Source organism: Ostrinia furnacalis, unplaced genomic scaffold (genome assembly GCF_004193835.3).
Source record: "Ostrinia furnacalis isolate ACB-3 unplaced genomic scaffold, ASM419383v2 OfSCF1131, whole genome shotgun sequence".
NCBI lineage: Eukaryota > Metazoa > Arthropoda > Insecta > Lepidoptera > Crambidae > Ostrinia > Ostrinia furnacalis.
The window spans coordinates 139,789-164,586 of record NW_021131370.1 but is presented as its reverse complement, the minus strand read 5'-3'; the positions used below and the strand labels follow the sequence as shown (position 1 = coordinate 164,586).

General features: G+C 37.4%; 1 long non-coding RNA gene across 1 annotated transcript in view; it reads left to right on the top strand.

Moving 5' to 3' along the window:
• Positions 1–22,265, top strand: part of LOC114351355 (uncharacterized) — a 56,778-nt gene extending 34,513 nt beyond the window's left edge. The window contains exon 3 of the long non-coding RNA XR_003655776.1: positions 22,225–22,265. This is a non-coding gene — a long non-coding RNA (uncharacterized LOC114351355). The remainder of the gene's footprint in view (positions 1–22,224) is intronic.
• Positions 22,266–24,798: the final 2,533 nt, after the last annotated feature.

Genomic DNA, 24,798 nt, shown 5'->3' with positions numbered 1-24,798 from the left:
CTCATGAAGTTGTTATCGACATACCCATTCGTTTTCCTTCCACTTAATTGTGCTCGCGCCCTCGCAAACCTAAAAATATTTCAGACTGAATTTAACGTTTAAAAATAGCTACGACTTATTCAAATCGTAGCCGCACGCTACGCGCTACGAGCTACGAGCTACGTGGTGTAGCGCTATCGCTTCTAATGAATCGGCACGTACTCGCACAATATTTGAAGCTTTTCAATGGATTTCATTAATCATTTCACTGCACATTGTTCTATTGTAGTTAAGATTTGACAAAATGTAAACAATGCTACGTTTTTTACGCCTACCAATAAACGATCCTTTTGAATTTCCATTCATAGCTTTTGACAACACGTAAACAATGGAGTTTTATAACGCATTTGGAAATTAAAAGCTGTTTCGACAAGAATTTTACTAGGTACTAGGTCAACAATAGATGAATGTAAAAAGAATTTGTGAAGTGAATGTTTAAATTCAAAACAATAGCTTATCAGCAAATGAAAATATCTAGTTACAACTAAAACATTATTACTACAAATTTAGTCTGTAATCATGCTAACTTTCGAAACGGCGAATATCAGAAGGGACACTTTTACCTTAAGGAAATAATTAGAAAACGTGAACAGCATATTTATGGCAGAACGAAATCCAAGCGGGCCAAGCCACGGGCTGGAGCTAGTATTTAAATATGTCCGTGGCAACTTTTTACCATTTGCCAGGGCGTGACCGCACGATGAATGGACTTGTTATGATTGATTCGCCCTCCACACGAATGTCTGTTAAATTTGATAGATAGTTCGCCGATTCCTTTCCATCGTTCACTGTTTCGTCTTTATTGGTATCTTTGATATCGATTCCAACTTTCACACTTCGTGTTATTCGGGCGGGGTCTAGTGAAACTTCGATAGAATACCGTTTTACGGGAGTTTTATGCCATGACGTGAATTGCGTGTCAAATATCAGCTTGGCGCAGTTGAAGTTCGGGATCCGTGGTTAGGCAATTAAACTTTGAAACACAAGTCTTGTTAGAGCGTACTTTGTTCATGGTATATTTTATGGAGGTATAGTCGCTAGCACATAAAGTTACGGCAGTGACATTTCCTCAATTGATTCTTATGTTAAAAACTGCACAATGTCAAAATTAAGTAAACTGCCATAAATATTTGATATCTAGATACAATAACAATTATATTCACCAAAATAAATGGGTTTTTGGTATAAATGGTAATTGGCAGTTCATTTCTTTGTGATGTGCTAAAAATATTTATCTTTAGATATCTGCGTAGGTAATTTTTTCAAAGCGATAATGTTACTCTGCTTCAACTTTCTGTGCATATCTCGAATAAAACTGCCACTATTTACTATCCACACCAAAAATGTTTGTAAAAAGTATTTGTCAAATATCTTAAATTTGAAATTCAATCTGCGGTGTAGCACGATTGTGGATACGTTCGCCCCGTTTGCATTGAAAGTATTAGATATTGTGGGAATTGAATGGCGTTTTTATGTGGATGTCGTTTTTAGCACATAGTGCCAGTCGCGTGCGGCGGTTCAGCACGACAGCACTGCATTGTGCATTGCGCTACTTATGCTACGGTTGAATAGAACAGTCACAACATATCTGAGAAGTATTTATAAACCAGCAAGTATAAGAATTTAAGAAAAAAAAATTATGCGTCAATCATAAAATTGACTCTATCAGCTGGAGTTTAGGCTTGGTACGTTTTTGACAAAATAGGAAATAGAATTGTCAGAAATCTTATAGCTACAATTTATTTTCAGTAGACCTCAAAAACATTAGAGCATTTTGTTATTTCTTAGGCCATTTATCTTTCGAAAATTCACCCTTCATTTATTTCAACCACCATTATGTTACGGCATACGGTTAGTTAAACACTTTCTTTGTTTCTTACATAAAATGCCTACTTTGAAGCTAAATCTAAATTGGTAGCAAACCTAAATCGGTTCGTATAATTTTCTTACGTCACAATTTATTCAGACCAATATTTTTGTGACATTTTGTTCGTTTCAGCCAAATGAAATCCACTGCTGGAGAAAGGTCTCCCCCAAGGATTTCCATAACGACCGGTCCTGCGTTACCCGCACTTCTCGCGACCTTCACCAGATCGTCGGTACACCTAGTGGGACTTGCCCACGCTACGTCTTTCGGCCCGTGGCCCATAGAGTTGTTAAAATCAAGTGGCAGTGGGCAAAGCACATAGCTCGCAGAGCCGATGGCCGCTGAGGCAGAAAAGTTCTCGAGTTACATTTATTGCATACTAGCGGCCGCCCGCGACTTCGTACGCGTGGATCCCGTTTTACCCCCTCAGGGGTGGAGTTTCGTAAAATCCGTTCTTAGTGAGCACTTACGTTCTAACTAAAAGGAACCCCCATGCAAAATTTGAATTTCTAGCACTTGTAGTTTCTGAGATTTCGTGATTAAGTCACAGTGACCTTTCGCTTTTATAAATAGGTATAGATTTTTATCGAAAAGTTGATATTATTCTGCCTGAGCTGTGTCTATATACGCCATATTGAACTAATTCATCGCTCATAGCTCACTCTGGGCCGCTATCGCGTTTCCTGTGGCGTGTGCAGCCCATTCTGCGCCGGCGGCCATCGCGCGCAATCTATGCAAAACGGGGTGAACGAACCGGCTTAGAACCTTAAACATATTCAAGTGATACTGAATGGCGACAAGTCACTGCAACACAGTATTTATGTATCTTTGAAGAAAGGGCGTACCATTTTAACTGAATACGACCTTCTGTCTTGTCATTGCTTTTTTTGTACAATTCACCACGTATCATAAAATTTTATAGGTAGGTACCTACAATCTACATATTTTATAGCACCGCCAACAACAGGTTTCCCTTAATTAACATTATATACCTACTACAAATGATACTATCTAATTTTATGGATCTTATGTGCCGTTGAGAGAACCGATGACAGACGAAATAGGCTTGTGGCAGTTAAGGAGTGATGTATAATTTCGTCTTTATGATACATGAGTAACAGAAACTAATCACTTTAGTAAATTGAGTTGTTAATATCTATCATCCAATGCGTACCTATATCGCATTAATAAATGTGGCAGCTTTTAATTTCTTTTCTAACAAGTTGATAATGTGAGAATTGATGTAAGGAGGTACAATCTTTTCCACAAAAACAATTGAACCATATTCGATATCGGCGCGGTTATTCGTTTTCGGTTCGCCGCCCACGCGCCGTGTCGGTACTCTGATTTTGAGACGGCACAAAATCAATAGGCTGTTTATAAAAGACATTCGCCATTTCAACCTCTCAGATCCAGACTGATTTGTAATTTGATTTTTACAAAACACAAAAAACTATAGACTGTGACCGTAGCTAAGAAGAGACTAAAGTTAAACAATTCTACGAAATCCAATTTCTGTACAGACGAGTATTAAATGTCTGATAAAGTCCTCTAGAAGTGTAGAACAATTATTTCATTGGCAGTTCGGCACTCAATAACAATCGCGAGGTAATGAGCACTGGCACAAATGGAAGTTATGTAAATGACTTCAAATACATTCCGATGAGGTGCCTTTGAGATTAAGTGCAAATGAGAACATACAAAGGACTCATTTGCTGCCGACCACATTTGGAACTCTTCGAGAAAAAAGGTTTTTGCTTTTGTCATTTACACACTTTGCTCTATCTATCGCAAAGCCCAAGCTTTTCTCAATAAAAACAAGTCTTTACCTGGTATGTTTATCTTAACAGTGCAAAAATACAGTCGCTTATTTTAAGACTTTGTTTGATATTGAGCTGACTATAGATATCTGCGAGTCTTGGACGAATAAATCAGCCTAGTAGTTTATTCACCCAAGCTTTGCGTAGTTTGTACGTAAGTTATGAGAAATATAAGAAAATCAAGACAACCGGACGGAATAATAGAGATCCATTCGATGTATTCTTATTTACTTATTTAAATAGCTCTTATTGTATCGTTCGTATCTGTCTATGGGCCTCGTTTCAGTATACAGCTTATCAATATACGGAACAACCCGCAAATTTTGGTTTTCCATTACAAACTTGTTATGAAATTAAAGTAAAGCTGAATTAAGTAATAGGAAATAAAAACACTTGACTTTTTATACAAAACAAATAAAGAAAACATGAATTCCCAACGCTGTCACTACTACCCGGTCATTCCAGAACGTTGGACACATTTCCACTTCAGAACGTTACACATGCACATTGCCAATGTATTTTTCTGACTTTAACGATGCCTTACAGTTGCATGTATGGTCGTTTACGGCACAATTTTCTTTTAGCTCGGCTTCTTCCAGGTTTAACACGAACGCAATCGCCTCATTCCGCTATGAACTTTGAATTAATGTTTGATTAAAGGTGTTGGTGAAACTAGAATTGCTTTAGTAAATAAATGTAAAATTAAATTAAGGTAAAAGTATTTCGCTAAGTAAATGTTCTCTTTCTGAGCATTTAATATCTAGACTCTATGGACTGCCAAATACGCGTCGTTCATGGTTTAATCGTACCGACGCGACGCGATGCTTGCATAAGGTATTTATTCTCACGAAATACATATTTCTTCGAAAATCATAGTCAAATAACAGTGTAGACTGTGTTAATTCAGAACCTTGGACCACGTCTATACCTTGATTTTTTAGAATCCAGCAGAGATGTAAACAAACACTTTCATACACAATTACACCATAATCACTTACGTGTTCATAATATCATACACATTATTTAACAAGCCCATGAAACCAACTTTATTTTCACGTTTATACAAGTTTGAAATCAATCTTTGAAACAAATTATTTTAGCAAAATACGTGGACGATGAAAATTTGTGTGACTTGTCAAATTGACTTGACGTTTAAAATCATGTGTTATCACCATATTGTCAATGACTTGTCTCTGACACATCAGTGCTGTAACCTGTGAGTCATAGACAATAATCTGTAAATTTAATCGATATTTCTTTAAGTATTCACTTATTCCGATTACTGATTAATTTTAAATAAAAAGTATACAATACTTTGTTAAGTTTTCCAGCGATAACTTCGACAATATTGGAGATAATAACGTAAAATTATTTTTCTACTTTTAGTGTATACTTTTTCGCAGTTTAATTTTTAGTCGGTTTTATTTAAACGAAATTATTTTCCTTTTTTATGCAATTATGCTTTCTTTTAATTGATAGCATCAGCGCGACAGCAATGTAGTGTTAGGTTTAGGGTGTACTTGTACTTATCTCAGAATTCTTTATCTTAAGTTTAATGCTAGATGAAATATAATCTAAACGTGAATACAAATTTTGAGCCTCTTTAAATTTATTTTTAGCGGTTTCTGAACTTTGTCTACGAGTTGGCCCAACTTTCACTAAATACTCCTTTATATCTTTTAAATTTTTGTACACAATATTAAGTTCACTTAATGACATTACCTAACAATGTAAAATAAAATATAGCTAATGTACTTATCTAAGGGCGTAAGGGCGTAGTTAAAAGGATGCAGTGCAGGACGTAGTGTGGGCGTCGCTCATGTTCGGCGCGGCGAGGCCGGGGCTGGGCACGGCGCGCGGCGGCAGCAGGAACTGGTCATCTGCTTGATGTGGGCCGGGATATCCCTGGACTCCTCTTGAAGTGGGCCGGGCATTCCCTGGACACCTCTTGAATGTGGGCCGGGCTTTCCCTGGACTCCACTCTTCTTTCTTCTTAGGTACTTAGTTGCGTGACGCGAGGTTTTCAATGGAGATGGCGTTTAATTCTTTCCTCAAAGTCTTCACGGCGCTCTTGCGGCACTTTTTGAAGATGTAGACGGCGATTGCGGCGATAATTAGGACGAGAGCCACGATGAGGAGGGTTTGAGTGACGTGGTCGCTTTGTCCTTGATTCAATTTCGTGTCGGCCGAAGCTGCTCCGTTGGCGTTTTGTGCGACGACGACTTCTTCTTTTGAGTATGATTTTCCCATGTTGTTGTTGATGTTGATTCTTGATAATTATTCGGCTTAATTCTTCATTTAAAATTTAGTTTCTGTTTTTCTTTTCTTCTCCAGCAAATGTAAAGTTGGCCAGGTGTGGCGGGGTCGCCATGTAGTGTTAGGTTTAGGGTGTAGAAGACGGCAGTAGAAATTAAGTGAAACACATGTTTGATGTACGGTGTCTCTATATTGAATGTTTTAAAATTCACATGATTACAATGTTCGTAGTTTGCTAAAACCCTAAGTCAGCAGAACGATACGTGCGCGTGACCGGTTTACGGGAATTGGATGCTATTTGTAAAGTAAGCAATTTACATACTTCAGCAACATAATTACGCGCGAGCGATAAGGATGGGTAGCTTGGGGTCATTGGACAAAATTCTACGTGCTCGCAGACCAGGCTTATTACCTCCCTAGCGGAATAGAGCAACAAAGGACTGAGCGAGCGAGATGTCACTAGTAGCTAGCAACACTGTCAAACAGAACTTTTTGCAACTATTTGAAGTTTAATAACTTTACGGATATCATTGATTGATTTACTGTCCACAGTGTGTTTTTTGATTACATCTGTGCATACAGTTTGTTTCCTGTTCTCGAAAATTTCATAATCAGTTCACATTCAATGTTGCGACTTTGTTGCATATTTTTAGTATTTTGACGATCACCCGGCGATGATACGCAAGTACTACAATAATTTCACTTCGCGATTAACGAGAGGTTTTGTCGCATCACTAGTTCACAGACTAAAAATATTTTTATGTCAGTTGGCCATGTTTGATGACATTTCTGCTGATTTCTAAAAAATTAGACCATATGTAGATATTTAAGATGATCACATGATGAATATGTTTCATACTGTAAATTAATGCCTAGTAGAAATTATGTTTTGTGTAAAAAACGGAAAATTCCCGTACCGAACACAGCTTATCTTCTATTAAATACAAGCCTAGATTGTGCCACTCCAATAGCCTCGTTGGCAAAACATTCAAGATAACGCTCCAATTAGTGTCCCATATTTTTAACCGTTCGTTATTAAAAACCGATACTAATCGGACGTTATCGGTAAAATTAATTAGATGATAGATCCGAGCTATTACCACGATGATTAATACTGGAGGCCTTGTGTAAACTGCGCTATCGGAGTGATGGGGTTATACCTAAACTCTGATTTTTAATTCGACGGAATTTTGACATTTCAGAAGTGTTGTCAACATTGAAACATTCCCATTATGAATGGAGAGCATTTTCACAAATTAAAAAATAACCCTTTCTTGAATTTAAGGTTTCACTTGAAAAACTAAGGCTTAAAAATGTACTGATCATTTCAAAATGGTTATTTGAATTTTTATTATCATATTTTTGAAGTTACAAAAAAAATTGGGAAATTATTTTTCTATTACTGGACTCCCTGGCCAATAATCCATGGGTTACAAACCTTTTTTATGAAAATCCTTTTGTTAATAAAATCTTAGGTTCATAAAATAACCAATTTAACAAGATGCCAATTTTATAATCCAAGTTGATTATGACGACGATAATGATGATTGATGATCAATACATATTTTCGTAAATGATAATATGTTGTTTTACTGTGTTAAAAACACGTTTTTTTCTATTTAAACTCTAAAATGTACATAATAATTAGTGTACATTGAATTGACACAACAAACAATAGTTCATTCTTGTAAGTTGTACTTGATCAAATTTCATTTCATATTATTTATTAATAATTCAAAGCAAAAAAGGCTTATTACATCTGAATTGTCAAAAAATGACAGCTGTCAGAATTCCGTCGAATTAAAAATCGGACTATAGTGGTGTTATCTTCTATATTATGTTCGTGTTTATGCCGCTAGGTGTGTTTACGCTTGTTAAATATAGTTATTGTCTAACATGGCGTAACGTTTGGATGAGTGTTTATGTATGCAAATATTTAATAAAATTCGTGTAAGTGAAAACATTTAATTACATCCATCATCGGTCGATTTTGAGAGGAAAAAGCTTGAATCCACTTGATTGTGATTGAAATATGATTCCCTGCTTCAGGGGCCAACTTTATTCGGTTCAGATGTCTATTAAATTTATAAAATGTCTGCCATTTGACCCAGATGGATAAAAGAAGAATACCTACATGTATCTACACTTCTAATCAAATTAAAAATATAAATTTACTTCTACTTTTTGTTATGATGTAGCTTAAATCTGGTTTAAAAGCACAGTTAAGCGCCTACCTACACATATTTCTATTTACTTGCTCTAAATTTAGGACTTTCGGCCCATTTCTTGACAAACTAGCCAAGAAACTCGACGCCAACGAGCGTCTAAGTTGGCAAGACGTCTTTTTGCCGATAAAAAATAATTAATGTAAAGAGATACCATTGTTTCCAGCTAACTTTTAGGGAGTGAAGACATTTGTTTGAAGGTCTTTAATCATAATTAAAGAATCCAGTGTAGCGTAAGTATAATACCTAATAAGGCAACAATGCACGTTGTTAGAGTTAAATTTAATTTGCTCGTCGTAGAGCGCCACTCAAACAGCAGTTCTCAGAAGTTCGCTCGAAGACTCCGCTCTCACGTGCTCACAGCTGTAGGGCTGCCGCAAATTGAGTTGTCGAAACAATCTCGTACTTGTGATTGTTCATTAATTTGATACGATTGGAACGTGTAATGTACAGTCAACTGCACAACTCTCAATATTTTAGCTGCAAAGTCGCACCAATCATAATTACTACTTAACATGATGTGTTTCGGTTAATATACTGTCGTCAGTCCTACCTCTGACAAAAGTCAAAGAAACTATATCATAGGTAGATAATGAAGTAGCAAACGTTATAAGCACCTATTTATTTTGCAATAAATATTTTGCACCTATTTCTTTGTTAACGCATATTTTGTTGGTTACGTAAAAATGATTTACTTTTAAAGGACATCATTCTTTTTGGGCCTTTTCTAAAAGTGCCGGCCAACAAAAAATTATGGTACGTATTGTTAGAACTAGCTATTTGGAGCAATAGTTAATATGGCACAAAAGTTGTAGGACCACTCAGAACAAAGTCATACAAGTTCGATGATTCATCATTTTCATACATTTATTGACTTTTAAAGTGTTGGCAAACTTGAAAATAATTACATATATGTTTTGTTAGAAACTCATGATCCAAAACAATTATCAACCGACCGCTCTAAGTTAGCGATCAAATGACGCGATGACGAAACGAAAAAGATACATCCGTGGCCCGCGCTAGCAGTGTCGCTGTGGCCGGGAAGAAACGAGCAAACATGCCAGCCAATAGGATGGCTCGGAGAGCATACCCGTCAGTGAATGAGACGGGGACATTGAAAACTGAAGTGAAGGTCATCCAGTTATCCATGCGACTCGCGTTACATCAAACGGCTACCTGCTTGCGTTATCGTTAAACATCATTGTTAAAGCCCGGTCGCCGAGTACGTAGAATTTCGTCCAATGACCCCAAGCTATCCATCTTTTTCGCTCGCACGAATCTATGTTGCTGTCGCGCTCGCACACTCACTGCGGCCGCCCGTCGCACAATCGCGACAGCAATAGGTATAATTACGTGCGAGCGATAAGGATGGGTAGCTTGGGGTCATTGGCCAAACTTCTACGTGCTCGGCGACCGGACTATATGTGAATATTCGACTCAGATTCCGTTTGTTGTGTGAAGTGGCTAATCATTTGTGTATAAGCTGTCGTGGAGATATTGGTACACGGCGTAGATACACCTGGGCTTCGTGAGAGGAAGGTTTTATAAATATTGCTCAGATTATAATGGATGAACTGGTGGAAAATGAAGTAACATGAAAACTACTTTTTTGTCACTTAAATAACTGAACAGACAATGAACCCACACTTTCGCACTATAATGACAGATGCTTCAAATAACTAGTTCTATCAATATCAATAATCATTATATGATTCTCTGCTCTTTCAAAAATCAATAAATGCATGAAAATGATGAATCATCGAACTTGTATAACTTGGTTCAGAGCGGTCCTACAACTTTTATGCCATATTAACTATTGCTCCAAATAGCTAGTTCTAATAATACGCACCATTTTTTTTTGTTGGCCGGCACTTTCAAAAAAGGCCCAAAAATGTATGAAGCCTGAATGATCTCCTTTATTTTTGAAAGGTGGAAGATATGATATGTCAACCCTGGCGGGATGTTCCTGACGTTCTAGGTAGAGTTGTTATGGCTCGAGCGTGAGCGTTCGCTCGAATGGAACTTGTCGACGCGTCTGTTTGTTCATAACTCTACGCTTTCTTGAAATAGAGGTAGAGGTAGAGAAAGTTTTTAGAGTTCTGATTCTGACCCAAAGGATGCCAACAATAAAATATTAAAATGTTATGATATCAACCATACCACAGATAAAATATAACCATACTAAAAATACCATGCAGGATGCATAGGTATTGTATACATGCTTATGTATTAAATGCGCTCTCGTTAATTTTCAGGGCTGCTTTGTTCCATAACCCTATCATTAAAACGGCGGCACAGTGGCAATATAAAGGAATTCCGCCAAAAATCATTTTGTTGCGGTCGCCTCATTATACGGCCAATCAGCGGGTAGTAATAGACTTACTTGATTCGGGGCATAAATACGCGAGTCAATTATTTCAGTAAATTGGTTCTCACCATGTTGTAAACCCAATGAAACATCTGACGGTGTAGCTCGGATGCTCATTTAATGAGCGCGCCGGCAGAGGGCTCTCGCGTGACGCTCTACTAACAACACTCTGCGTTGATGAGTCCACAGCGATGACACTTGCTGCATAATCGTCAACGAGCTCTCTGAGCTAACAGCATTTGCGTCACTTCAATGTTTAGTTACAGAATACAAAGGGCCGTGTTTAATCTACTACACTCTCCCTTACTTAAGAATCAAGGCACCCTTTTAATCTCAAAAACTGCAAACTTGCAAAATTACTACACTTGGCAGTTTCTGTTCAACTTTTAGTAATCACAGTTTAATTTTTAACATTTTCTAAGAGCCCCCTTAGTTGAGGGTCACTTTGCCACGTGCCCAGTGAGAAAGAAGAGCCTGAGTGATATCCACTGCTGTAAACTTTCTAGTTTCATAAACAGACAATCTCGTAGTAGGTATTCTTTATTCAGCGAAGCACGACTCGCGTGATGCCTGTCTGTAGTTTGTAATGTTCATTTTATGAGCTCCACTGGGCTGTCGTAGCTTGGTAATAACATGAGTTCTGAAAACTCAGTAATATTAAATTCGCAGTTCAGTAAATACATTATTGTTTGTCTCACTTTGTCAAAGTTTCAATGGTAAAATGATGCTTGTGATATTTAGATAATTTTCTATGTTGAGAGGATATTAAATTAGGAAATTATTGAATTGCACTTCTCGTAATTTTTTTTAAATTATTGATTTTTCATTGACTCGTAAAATGTTGGAAGCTCTAGTTTATGACAGTCATTCTATTATTATAATTACGAAAATTATGAAATTTTATAGGGGCTAAATATACCTACAATTAAATTGTAAATTACATGTAAATTGTACTGTTCGAAACGTTCACTAATGAGCACTTGTAGAGAACCATCGTGGTTGTGTAACACGGTTTTGTCAACGATGACACTCGCTGCATAATCGTAAACGGTGCAGGTAATTGCGGAGCCCAGCTGTTAATGCTGAAAGCTGCGCTAAATGCTGTAATGCGTTTGTAACTGTCAAGTATTTAGTTGGAATCGTGTTGCGGAATTGTTACGGCTTGTATGCAAAAGTTAGTTCTACTATTTAAGCCAATGAAGTTCTGAAATACCTTACTTATGTTTCTAAATGTCTAGAACCCAAAACCTTCTAGGAATTAATTCAAGAAACAACCTATGTTATCTGTTAGTGAAAAACTCTACTACATACAACCCTTAACAGTCGCTTTTAAAACTTGTAAGAAAAATCATAAAAGGTACATAATTTTCGGTAGAGAGATAGATAGATACCTGCTAAACTTGCATAAAAAGTCAAAAACCTCTACTCAATGGTCATGTTTAAAGTTACTATGAGAAAAAATGTATTGAGATTATCTCAAAATATTTTTCAAAGTAAGTAACAATGTTCTACAACTTGAAACTCCAAATAATACACAAGCTCTTTATCGTTTCGCAAAGAAAGTAAAACTTCGCAGGGGTCTTAATGCAAAAACTTCAATAGTTTCCCTCCCGACAAAGCCAGGGTTTCAATGCAACATTTCGAAGTACAGAAATTCGCTTAGTCAGTAAATAGGAAGGTCATTATTCCGGGAGGAAAGCGTCCGTCGTCGCAAAAACGTTCGGCGGGAGGCGGCCGGGCACTAAATACCCGGCGGGGTAGCACGCCGGACAGCGGAGACCGGCGTGCCCGGCAGGTACCTCGTGATTGCATATTTAACGAGAGCTCGCAAACTGCCGGCGAGACGGGCGCGGGAGCGAGCCTCGTAATTGGATAAGGCTATTTTTAGTGCATTGCTAACTGCTGGCATTCTGTCGTTTGTCCGGAAATCGTTTTCGACTGTGGAACGGATATGGCGAAACAGTTTTTTTCAGCTCTATTCAATTACGCATACCTTTGTTGTTCGCTCTCTAAATGCATTCGTTTAAGTGCAGTTCCATGTATTTGTCTGCAGCTTCATTTATTTCTTTCTGCCTTGTTTGGCTTCGTAAACGTTTTCCATTTCCCCTCGGTTTAGGAAGAATTCTTTGAAGCAATTTCGCTGCTCAGCCGATTTTGCCTCGTTTCAAAAAAGCGTTCTGGACAAATAATAACTGTGTCATGATTTTATTTTATGTGATAGTTTTAACGCGTAGTGTGCTATTTTTTACTTTTATAATACCTATACGAGTAATATAAAATGCACTGGTAAATGGTAAGATATTTAACAAACCCATGTTGTTAGTTGAAGATAACACGAGTCTAAGTAGATACTTGCGTAGATAATAGAAAATATATTTTTTTTACAAAACAGCTAGGGCGGTGATCGATTTGTTGTCCTCGTGCCGTATTGTTGGCAACGAAAGGAAAAATAATTAAGGTTAGGCAGTTATAAAGAAGAGTAGCAAATTCTGAGTTTGCCAAGTCGAGATATAACATCAAAATATATCGCACTTCTGGGTGTCTGCGAGCCAGGGCGCGCGTCTGAATGATCAGATAACATTTAACTGGCTGTAGTAGAACTAGTGGATAACTTTTTCATAGTCTCAGAATTTCTACGGATTGAATCATTTCAATTAAAGTGGTTAAACTCGAAATATTCTGATTTAAAAGTGGTAGGTATGTAAACAAAGAACAGATTAGTTATAAGTAGATACAAAAGCAAAAGTTAATGTTAATTAAAGTAATGAAATACCTACACACGCCCACAATTCCAAACGGTGACGTGCACTAAACCTTGACCCGAAACGGAATGCTTACTCGTATACTCGTATTTATCTTTGGATGCCGCACAAAACAATTCAATAGTCAGTGAGATATTATTTACGATCTCTTACTTATTTTCTACAGGAAAAAAGCACTGAAACAAACCTTAGAAATTCTATCGAAGAACTCTAATCAAGGATTATGAAAAATTGCGATTGCGAAGTCCAACTAGGATGTCATTGGCGATATCTGTCTTGCAGCCATATTGATACCTTTCTAGAGCGATCTTACGGGGATGAATCATGTCTATGGGGTGTGTAGACTCCCCTCACCAACCCCCCTATCCCCAAGGGCACACAAACAGAACTGATCTATTTTTAGAGCAAAATGCCTTTTATTTGGTACCCACGCTCTCATTTACTTATTTACGCCTTATCCATTCAAAAGGACCGAAGATATTTTGGTCAGGTATTAACTGAATGACTGAATATAGAGGTAGGTAAGCTAGCCCAAAGCAATGAGGTGAAAAAAACTCCGAAATTGAGCCCGAAAGTTATCTAAGTCCATCGATCCTGATGATCTGTTTCCTATTAGTCAGTTGTAGAAGTAAGATTTTATGGTGTTCCAACAGTCAATATGTGTAAGTAATACTTTTAGCCACATAAAAAGGTAAGTTTATCTCAAAACTTGTTTTTTATTGGTGTTTGGTAAAAAAGTTCCGGTGCCCTTTATCTGTAGTTTGCAGCAATAAATTGTACTTTGTCCGGAATCTCCAACACGCGGGCCCTCGGAGGCGTTCGCCCACGGAGCCGGCTCCGATGACCTTGGGCATATCTGCGCTATTTCTCATGGTCAGCATATTTTTATTTTATCAATGAATTTATGAATGGAAGTCCTTCCATCAGATCATTTCGTCGCTGCAAAAATAGACAGGGAATTCTTCTTCCAATCCGAATGTTTTCATATCACGGTATTTACATAAAGCAGTTGTGTTTTGTATGTAAAATACCACTTACAATGTTGATTAATTGGCGCTTTTTGTGTCTTCATAACCTTATTATTATTTGAAAACTCTTGATTTGAACAAATTCAAACAAGACGCATGATGCCCTTATTAAAGCGTGTTTGATGTTTACCCTCAATTTAATAATTGGATAAGGTTATCCTTAACCTTTTATTAAAGGAGGCGGTTGAACGCCCAGCTAACTCAATTACACAAATTGTAGCAATCGATATATGTTACGTGTAACATATGAGTATAATATAGCACGGAACATGTCTACGACCGTTGTTGTTAGAAAGGATGTAGGTTTTCTGGCAACATTACGAGTAGAAAATATATTTTTAATACATAGGAGTAATTTTACTTGATTACAATTTTCTGCTTTGTGATGTTTATAGTTGGTGATATAAAAGTGGTAAAGGTGCGTAAAATTAAATAATATGAAATAGGCTTTCATAGTTCTTTATTCCTATTTGCCCGTGACGTCACTCGCGTAGATTACGGTCTTCCACAGAAAGTTTTTATCGTCCGAGTGTTTTTTACCCGATTCGAAACATTTTATTTATTACCAAAGGCATAAAAATGACTTTACTGACGCGCTATCATGAAAATCATGGGTTCCCCATACATACTTTCATCTCCTATCTCACTCCGTTAAATAATTCTTATGGCAAAAGTAGCCTATGTTGTTCCCAATGCTTTTATCTATCTACATACCAAAATATATCGAAATTGGTTCAGTGAATTAAGAGTGAAAGCGTAACAGACAGACTGAGTTATTTATGGATAGGGTTGGTTCTACCTTCGCCGAGGTTGAAGGGGTAATCTCTGGTCCTGCTTATTAGATCCGGAAATTCGTCAAAAGCAGTATTCCCAGCAGACATATTCTATCTTCAACCCGCACTTAGTAAGCACACACAAAGGACAATGTTCGTTCTCCATACATTGTTCGCCTAAAGAACCAACAATTTTGACATATTACTACCCGAAAGCGAAATAATACGATTCTGTGTGTAAGAACAATGATTCCTGATGGACACTTGCCATAAAATTAATGATTAAGAATATTAAATCACAGCGATTTTATAATATGTCGTTTATGACAACATGGCGTCTAATGTATTGTGTGAATGTATGAACACCGATTCGCGAAAAATGTTTTGTATTGTCGTCACGCCGAGTCGCAGCCAAATAGTATAAAATAATAGAACAAGTTTTAGAAATACAACTCGGCATTCCACTTTTACAATATGCCCACATATTGCACGTAAATAAACAACATGAATCGTAGGTTGTTTCCACCCTTGTCATCTGACACATGAAATAAACTCCTATTGTATTATAGATATCGAAGCCGAATCGTATATAATAATAGAATGGGTTTTGGAGATCACTCGGGGTTCCACTTTTATAAAATGTCAATATCTTTTTAGCTTTTAACGCAAATCTAGTCTTCAAAGCAGTTTAATCGATTTATTTTATTTTCAAAATCGATATTTTATTGTCTATGATGGCCGCAGGAACATCACTATACATGGACTCCCAGCAATAAAGTACGGTAATGCCTCGTACAGATTTTATCGGCAAAAATTATGGAACTTGATAGGTTTTAGACCATGCCACGCACCAAAACGTCCGGAAGTTGTAATAGTATTATAGAATAAACGTTAAAAGACTTATTTATTTAATTTTTCAATGCTTAAGTGTCCATTAGAATGAAAGGGTGCTTAATGTATTAAAAAAAATAGAAAATAATTATGATGGGTTAATGTTTTTGGGCGGTTTTTTAGGCGGTTTCTGACAATGTCCTTTCACGGGATGCGCTTTAATTAGGTCTGTAGCGAATGAAAATTAGGTGGATAGCGGCTGAAAACGAGCAGCGCATCCTACTTAGGTAGGTGGAAAGGTGAAAAACTGATTTTACATTAACTGTTATCTGTCATGGTCCAGAAAATCGTCTCAGGTAAAATTAAAATCGGTTTAAAACCTAATAAAATTGATCTGCATACCTACCTTATAAACTTACTCATGCACACAACCAATAAAATCGAAAGAGACAAGGATGCGGACTAAAGTTCCTTAGCTGAATGGCAACTTGCTCTTGCGGTATGATAGAGATTATTTTTTCAAAATTTGTTCCAAATAATTAATCTGTTCAATTTTATAACAGCATTCTTATTATGTTGGTGACGCAACGACGAATGTACATTTTGATTACAACGATATTATACAAGGCAGACCATTAATTAATATCTCGTAGCTTGGCTTGCCAACAACCGAATTGCCACTTGGAGGGTAAAATTAGTTTCTCTTTGGCTCATACAATTATTAAATAACATTTTCATAAAGCTCCCAGCAAAGAGAAATCCAGTTTGTGCAAGCTCTCGTGCTGGGATTGCATAATTTGTATACACTTTTCAATTTTGCCGTCTGAGTACAACGTTCCGTTGGTAGTACGTTTAAAAAAGCATAATCTTGCGGATTAAAAACTTACATGCACGCGTGCAGTAAAAGTTTTAAACGAATAAAGCGAATTATATTCTTGATCCATTCATACATTGTCTTTTCTGGGATCGAGCCAGTAACTACTTGGATTCCTAATTGGATTGAACGCGATACTTTGGAACATCATGAAATAGCCTAGGTTTAGCCCCGAGCTTCGCCTGCTTGTAATTCAGTTTGTCATAGATATCGTTATATATTATTCTGTTATACTGGATACAGGCATGGGATGTTGTATTAAAAAAATTTAATAAGCGATCACAATATTAATTTTGAAAGAAAAATGTTGAATATAATAAGATCCGGTTGTTATTTGTTTAATTCGAAGTGGTATAAGTAGTCAAGTAATACTACACACAACATGCGCGGCAACTGGTAATGTACTTATATCAGTAGTATTTCACACTAGCGAGGCGATTACGAACTGAGCGAAACTTAGCGATGTCATGTGGGGCTTCCGTCCGTGTCAAGCTACGAGCACGAGCTGTGAACCGTATTCGCGATCACGAACCGCTCTTTACGACTCGATACAGTGCGAATGTTAACGACTAGGTATGCTAAGGCAGTGTTGACTTGGCAACAAACATGTTAGTACGTAAAGAGACACACACATGTGTAAGTTATAATAAAAACGTCTAGTCAAGAAGAAAGGTGCTGAACTTTTTGAGTCTTTATAGACTTTTTACTGTGGTTGAATTATGATATTGGTATAATAGGTACGCTTTGATAGATTTGTAGAATTCTTTGGGATTGTCGCAGAAGTTGAATTCTAACATTACTATAGTGATTAACGATAGCTACGATTGGTCCACTATTTCATTCTCCGCCTAAAATAAATTCAGGTCACGAATATCCATCTATTCAGTTGAAAAACAATTCGTACCTTAAAATACCTATGACAGGTTAAGCTGAGCAAAAACCACTGTTAACCAATTTCGGAGATGGCGATCACTCGGGTGAGCTTCAAGGCTATTTTTTAATGTGAAACATCCAACTTCAATAGGATTTCAATACACGTGCCGAGATTGGATTCCGTTTTAAAATCGCCAAGTATAGTCCTGATAGAATGTAGGTTATTTTTCGGACAAAGCTTGTTGAATGATGATTACTCTCTAACTTAGCCTAATAACAATACGTAGGTACCTAATAATATAGTAGAAAATTGTCAATAAAATAAATTGCACCACAGCACAATATATCACTCAATACTCAATGATAAAGGATCTCAATCGGTCTGCTATACGAGTACGGCGACTTCCAGTAATGGTATGGACACGCGACGATTCAGTTAGTGTCCATTAATTTTACCAGACAATAAATGGGAATTCACAAATAGGTACCTACTCTTTGTTTGGAATATGGGATTATTAGGTACACTCAAATAATAAGCATTGATGAAATTCGGTACAAATATCAATAAGCTGTGGCTAATTGACCACATAATGCGTTGGATTCATTCATCGTCAGAGCGAATTTCCCTTCACGCCCAGATTTCAACGAAGCACAACTGAACATTTTCAGCCTACTTACCTACCTTTTCGTGTGTTTTATTTACAACGGATTCAAAATAAGGCAGCAGTGTTACAAAAATAAGGTTATGTATAAAAACAACAAACCAACCATAGCCTTGCCTTAACTAAAACGTGAAGCGTTCTTTTCGTAAATTTCGGGACCTTAACACCCTTACTTGACACTTGCTCCGTGTTAAAACGCCGTAACGAGGGAGGGCTTGCATCTTTAATGAATGCTAGCGCAAACAATCCTGTGTGAGGATTTATGTGTGCGTGACCTGAGCAGAGGCGCGTGTCTCAGCTAAATTAATCCTAATTAACAGAAGCCACCTGCCAGAATGACGTCATCGTGTTTACGAAATCGCTGCATATTTTTATGATAACCCCTAATTAATTGGTAATTTGCCAAATTAGAAATGATTGTACAAGGTACCGCGTGGTAGTTAATTAACAATAATGGTCAGGTAACAAGGTTCTACTGGGAGAAGCGCGTTCTAGTTGTAGCAAGGCTAGTAATACATGGGTATACCTAGTTATGTACATTATTAGTTACTACAGTAACTGTAGCTAGGTACAAGTGTTTGAGCTCAACTAGGTAAGCAGCTCATGTATTCAGGGCTGTGAATAAATATATTAGCAACATTGAGTAAATTCAGTTAAATACTCATATTATCATTATACTTATCTTATCGTAAAACTGAACGTGTTTTGTCTAAAATGAATTAGGTATTTTTTTAAATCAAGCTGTTGCTTGTTGTGTTTATTGGAAAAGTTTTTGTAAGTAAAAAAGCTGTTTAACTTCTTTCAAGTGCAATAAAGTTAAAAATAATATTACTAAGTAATAAATCGGTGTTATGATACATGTTTACAGAAAAGTAAATGTTATTACGATACAATTGGATGCAATTCTCTCGGGAGTCGAAAGGGCATCATGAATTTGTGAAAATCGGCGGCGTGGGCGCGGATTTCATGATTAAACGAATAGTTCGAATACACGTGACGCAGTGGCGGCGTAGCATGGGTTGGTACCCGGGGCGATCACCCCCCCATCACAAGTCCTATGGCACCCCCTGGTACCCCCCAGGATTTTGGGGTTATCTACCGATTCGAAGATTGAAAGACAATCACCCCCCCCACCCCCCGTATCATGACATAGACCGCAGATTTGCCATGCAGATATGCCAGTGAGTACTAATCTGCGCGACTTGTGTCACCCCCTGATGCTTGGCACCCGGGGCGGACCGCCCCCACCGCCCCCCCCTTACGCCGCTACTGACGTGACGTGACCTTTCGCCAGCGTCACTGAGTTGATAACGTCGAAATGACATTCTCATATGAGCAGTGGGTCTAGTCAAAATGCCATCGCCAGTAATTCGATTCGATCGGAAAATNCCCCCCCGTATCATGACATAGACCGCAGATTTGCCATGCAGATATGCCAGTGAGTACTAATCTGCGCGACTTGTGTCACCCCCTGATGCTTGGCACCCGGGGCGGACCGCCCCCACCGCCCCCCCCTTACGCCGCTACTGACGTGACGTGACCTTTCGCCAGCGTCACTGAGTTGATAACGTCGAAATGACATTCTCATATGAGCAGTGGGTCTAGTCAAAATGCCATCGCCAGTAATTCGATTCGATCGGAAAATGGCAGCCAAAATGCACATTGAACCCCCAACGACGCGGCGACATAAAAGTTCATTCAAAATCGAATAAAAGTTACAAAATGTCTATGACTTTGCGATTGTTTTTACTTTTTTTAGCTTTTTTTTTTTAAATTAGTTTCTTCCTTCTTTCTGCTCTCTGTTTACGTCTATGCTTCGCTGTCAAATTAGCTGTCAAAACGACATCGCGATACGGATTTGTCAAAACAGCCTTAGGGTGGGTTGCACCATCTTAGTTTAACTTTGACAAACGTCTAAAATCTGTCAAACTCCATACAAAAAACACCGGTTAATGTCATAGTTACGGTCAAAGTTAGGTGGTGCAACTCACCCTATTGGTTTTCGATATAATCGAAGCTTATCACCGGGGTTTAAGTAATCGCAATGAAAATGGCGGGTGTTGCGATTCGATTCGATTTTGATTGAGTCTTAAATGCATGTTGGCTAAGCCTTTGTATGGGAAATTTTAATCCAGTCTTTCGATCATCGATAGGTAGGGCTTTGCGATTCGATTTTTTGCCGTTTGACTAAGCCTTTTTTGTTATCGACCTCTTTTGCGATTTGTTTGTTTGTTTGCGACTGGTTTGCGATGGGTTTGCGATTTTAAAGTGCGTTTTGACTAGACCCACAGAATAGTGATGGAATTTTCTGTGAGAAGGTATTTTAGTTTCGTAGTAGGTAAAGTTTATGATTACAATATTTTTACCACACAAAACTAGGAAGCGATACCTACTTTGTACCTTCTGAGTGCATTAGAAGTTAACTAGATAATTCTACTTGTCTAAAACGTAAAAATCTATTGAAAAAATATTAAATTAATAAAAAACCGTGATTTAGTACTATAGAGCGAGCTATGTAATACCACTGCGTTTTAAAGGTACTTATGCATACAAAAACTGACATCATAATCGTTAGGTATTAGTCCCAGCGCCATATATTTCGAAACATGTGGAGCTGACAGTCATTTAAAGCTTAGCTATTTCATTTACCTCTATATATTTGAAATTTTCCATCACTAATACGAGCGCAAAACTTGCGCAAAATTTAGCTGGACCGCCATCACTGCAAATGACAGTCTTTGTACAGCGCGTGGATTTATTTAGTGGTTATGACGAAAGCGTTACGTCAGTCGTATGCGTCACAATGTGTGGTAACAAGGACATAACGATTTATGTTTATCATTTTATACTGTGAATTCGGTTAATTATTTATTTATGATCAGCTCTTATTAGACATAAACATGTAGTTCCATACATTGTTTTAAACTTTCATGGTTACTAACATAATAATTATTATGTAGTTCCATACAATGAAATCGTGAGTTTTCGTGGTACATAGTAAATTAATAATATTCTAAGATCACGTGTCATTGAAATAATCGAGTTTTCTTTCAGTTATTCCCATAATGGCAGTTGTATGCATCTTGAATTCCTCAGACATATGCATTGTGTAAAATTGTGATGACTATTTTAGTAGATAAATGATGTTATTACTCAATTTAAAAGCCGTACCCTGTTTTAAATATTGACAGCTAAGTTGTAACAATAAAACTTAACACGTAATTAGTTAACGCTCGTATTCGTATAGGATCGTTAAAATTGACAAGTTTACGAGGATGATGTTTGAGGCGTGTTTATTGCCGTTACATTGGCCTACATGTTGTAACTATGCCTCAAATAGTACTCTATATGAAGTATATAATGTATTAAGCGCTAGCAGCCCGCTCTGATTTAGTCCGGGATAAAAAATATTACCTGTACATTACATTCGGGGTAGACGGAGAAATGACTACTGAAATTGAATTAGTTACGTATGCTTCCTGAAGTACTTTTACATATTTTAAAGTTTATAGTGTTTAAGTTAGACTATTTTGGATTTCAGCAAATCTCTTTCATCACATTCGTAGTATTTGTAGATAAAAATATCATAAAATTTAAAAAAAAAATGTATTTTGTAAATAGCTTAACACGAAAACAATGACTTAAATCTTGTACCGTTAATTCAATAAAAGCATTCCTAAAGACAAAATCAATAAAGCATTCTGATTCAACGTACACTATGTACTCGTATCTTATGTATACATATGACAAGTAACAAAATGACTTTATATTTATAGGACCACCAAGTTCCTCACTAAAGTGAAGATGACGTATCCACATATTTACTGGTATTTTTTTTTATTGCAGGATCTTTCCAGAGTGTGCAAACACTTCGTCATGCCACCTAAGTAAGAGTTCAATTCCTCGCTGTAGTCGTTGTGTAGGTTGCCACATTTTGATTTACGACATTTAATTTCGATCATCTCTTTTAATTGTTGCGAGATTATCAAAGCTTTTTTAAAATTAATAACATTATTGATTGCGAGAAAATAAAAGTTACATTATCCAGCGCAAAATTAACACTTCATTTCTCATTGGCTTTAAATCACTGATCCGTAAATCATGGTAAAATAAGGTAAATACTGTTTATTTTAACCTTACACGACGTAGCAAGTGGTGAGTGGCATTTTGTGTACCACATTGGTGTCACAACGCGTTTTTGTTAAATTCACAACTTTTATACGCTTTTAACTTCACGCTTTTCGCTTAAAGCGAATTTGGTGTCGCGGTTTATTTTTTCAGCTTTCGCTTTAGCTCGCTGATGTATGGCACTGAGTGTGTTACGTTTCGTTGGCCCAATAAAAGGCTGTTGGGTAAATATTAACAACTTTTTGTCTATATGCCTAAATACTCGTTTCATTGTAACCTACTCGTTTCGTTGCGTGAGAATCTAGCGTGACACGACCTTGTGAGTGGATTAAACTTTAAACCGTAAAGAACCCCTGTCTCGTTAACACTGTATTTTTGTAATGTGTTTGAAAACCATCAAAAATGTAGAAGTAATGTAACTAACTTTATTATAATGCTTTTCTACTAAAACAAAGATAAAGATTTTTGTACTATTGATGATCTCACACTGAATGACACACATTGAAATCGACACCCGTTAATCATGTAAATGAATGATAATTGTTTACTATTTCACCAGACACAAAGCTGTGGGCATAGTAGTTCATTGAATATTTAATATGAAATGCTTTGTAAAAGAACAATGGCAGACAAGTTGAAGGTCGTTCATTGGCAAACAAACACGACATCTAGCTGATAATATCAAGGTGAGTGTAATGCTTGAGACAACGAGTCTCACCTTTTAAAATATAAACTAGTTGAGCGAGCTCAAGGCTCAATTGGTTTCGAAGTTGAATGCTAAAGAAAAATGCTTTACGTGTTTCAAAAACAGTTTCTTTTTACCGACTAGCAGACAGCTTAAACCTCTAGTTTGAACATAATAATTTGCTGGAGGGCAATAAACAACTCAAATACAAATGTATATTTAACAGTTTATTAGGACATGCACAGTGAAATAAGTGCGTGTGAGTTCCTTATAAAAACTACTTTTAAGATACAATGATTTGAATAACTTAATACGAATCGAAGTTTACAGTTTTCATATAAGTTTCGAACCGTATCATCGTAGTTACTATACATATAAAAACAAAACCGATTTCAGCGGTTAATGTAGATTAGTTTGTTTCGTGTCTGCGATCATTAGCCTCGTTGCAACTTTTATCACATGGCATTAGTTTGGGATTTAAATAAAAACAGTATGCGTGGAAAATCGCTCCGGTTCGAGGTATCTAGCAGATTTATTGACGCTATTAATCGCGGGGACAAATAGGTTTGGCCGTATATTGGGCTAGTTTAATCTACGACTTTACAATGTGCCAATAGATTTTTACTGTTGTTTAGCGTGTATTGGTGACTTGTTGAATGATATTGCGTTTTTAACGACAGGTTAGTCTAAGGGCGTAGTGTGAGTTTACGTCAAACGCATACGATATCGACTGAGTTAAAAAAATATAAGGAGATTTTAGTTCTTGAAAGTTTCCCCTAGGGGCGCTGTACAATTCGTCTTACATTTATTGTCACTTTTTCACGCAGTCTATATCAGTATAGTTGTATGTTGAGTGAGAATTTTCAGCTTAGTTTTCCGAGTCGTTAAGGTTCTGTGGGACTGAAACTTGGAGACGGGGTTAGAGATAGGGAAACCGTATTTCAACTAATGTTACATTGTCTAGGGTCTAGGGCACAGTTGAATCTTAAATAGTTACGGTCACTTAAGGTTCTAGTAACTTAGCCTCATACCAGGCCTGGCTCACTCCGCGCGGTACATCCGATAATTACCTACAGCGAAGCGCCCCGCCGGCGGGTATTATATCAATCGAGTGTCACGCGCGCGCCCGTCAGGACGCTGGCGTGAGTTGTAGTAGTACCTAATTCTATGATCGAAATATTATTTAAAAATGGACATAAAGAGAAAGAAATATTGTGCGGCGTTCGGGTGTTTAAATTCGAAAAGAAATCTACCGGATTTATCTTTTTTTTCGCTTCCCAAAGATGCTGAAAGGTATGTTAGCCATGTAGGTTCGTTCGTTTCAGCCGAAAGACGTCCACTGCTGGACAAAGGCCTCCCCCAAGGATTTCCACAAAGACCGGTCCTGCGCCGCTTGCATCCAGGTACTTCCCGCGACCTTCACCAGATCGTCGGTCCACCTAGTGGGAGGCCTGCCCACGCTACGTCTTCCAGCTCGTGGTCGCCACTCAAGAACTTTTCTGCCCCAGCGGCCATCATCTCTTCGAGCTATGTGCCCCGCCCACTGCCACTTGATTTTAGCGATTCTGCGGGCTATGTCAGTCACTCTGGTTCTCCTACGGATCTCC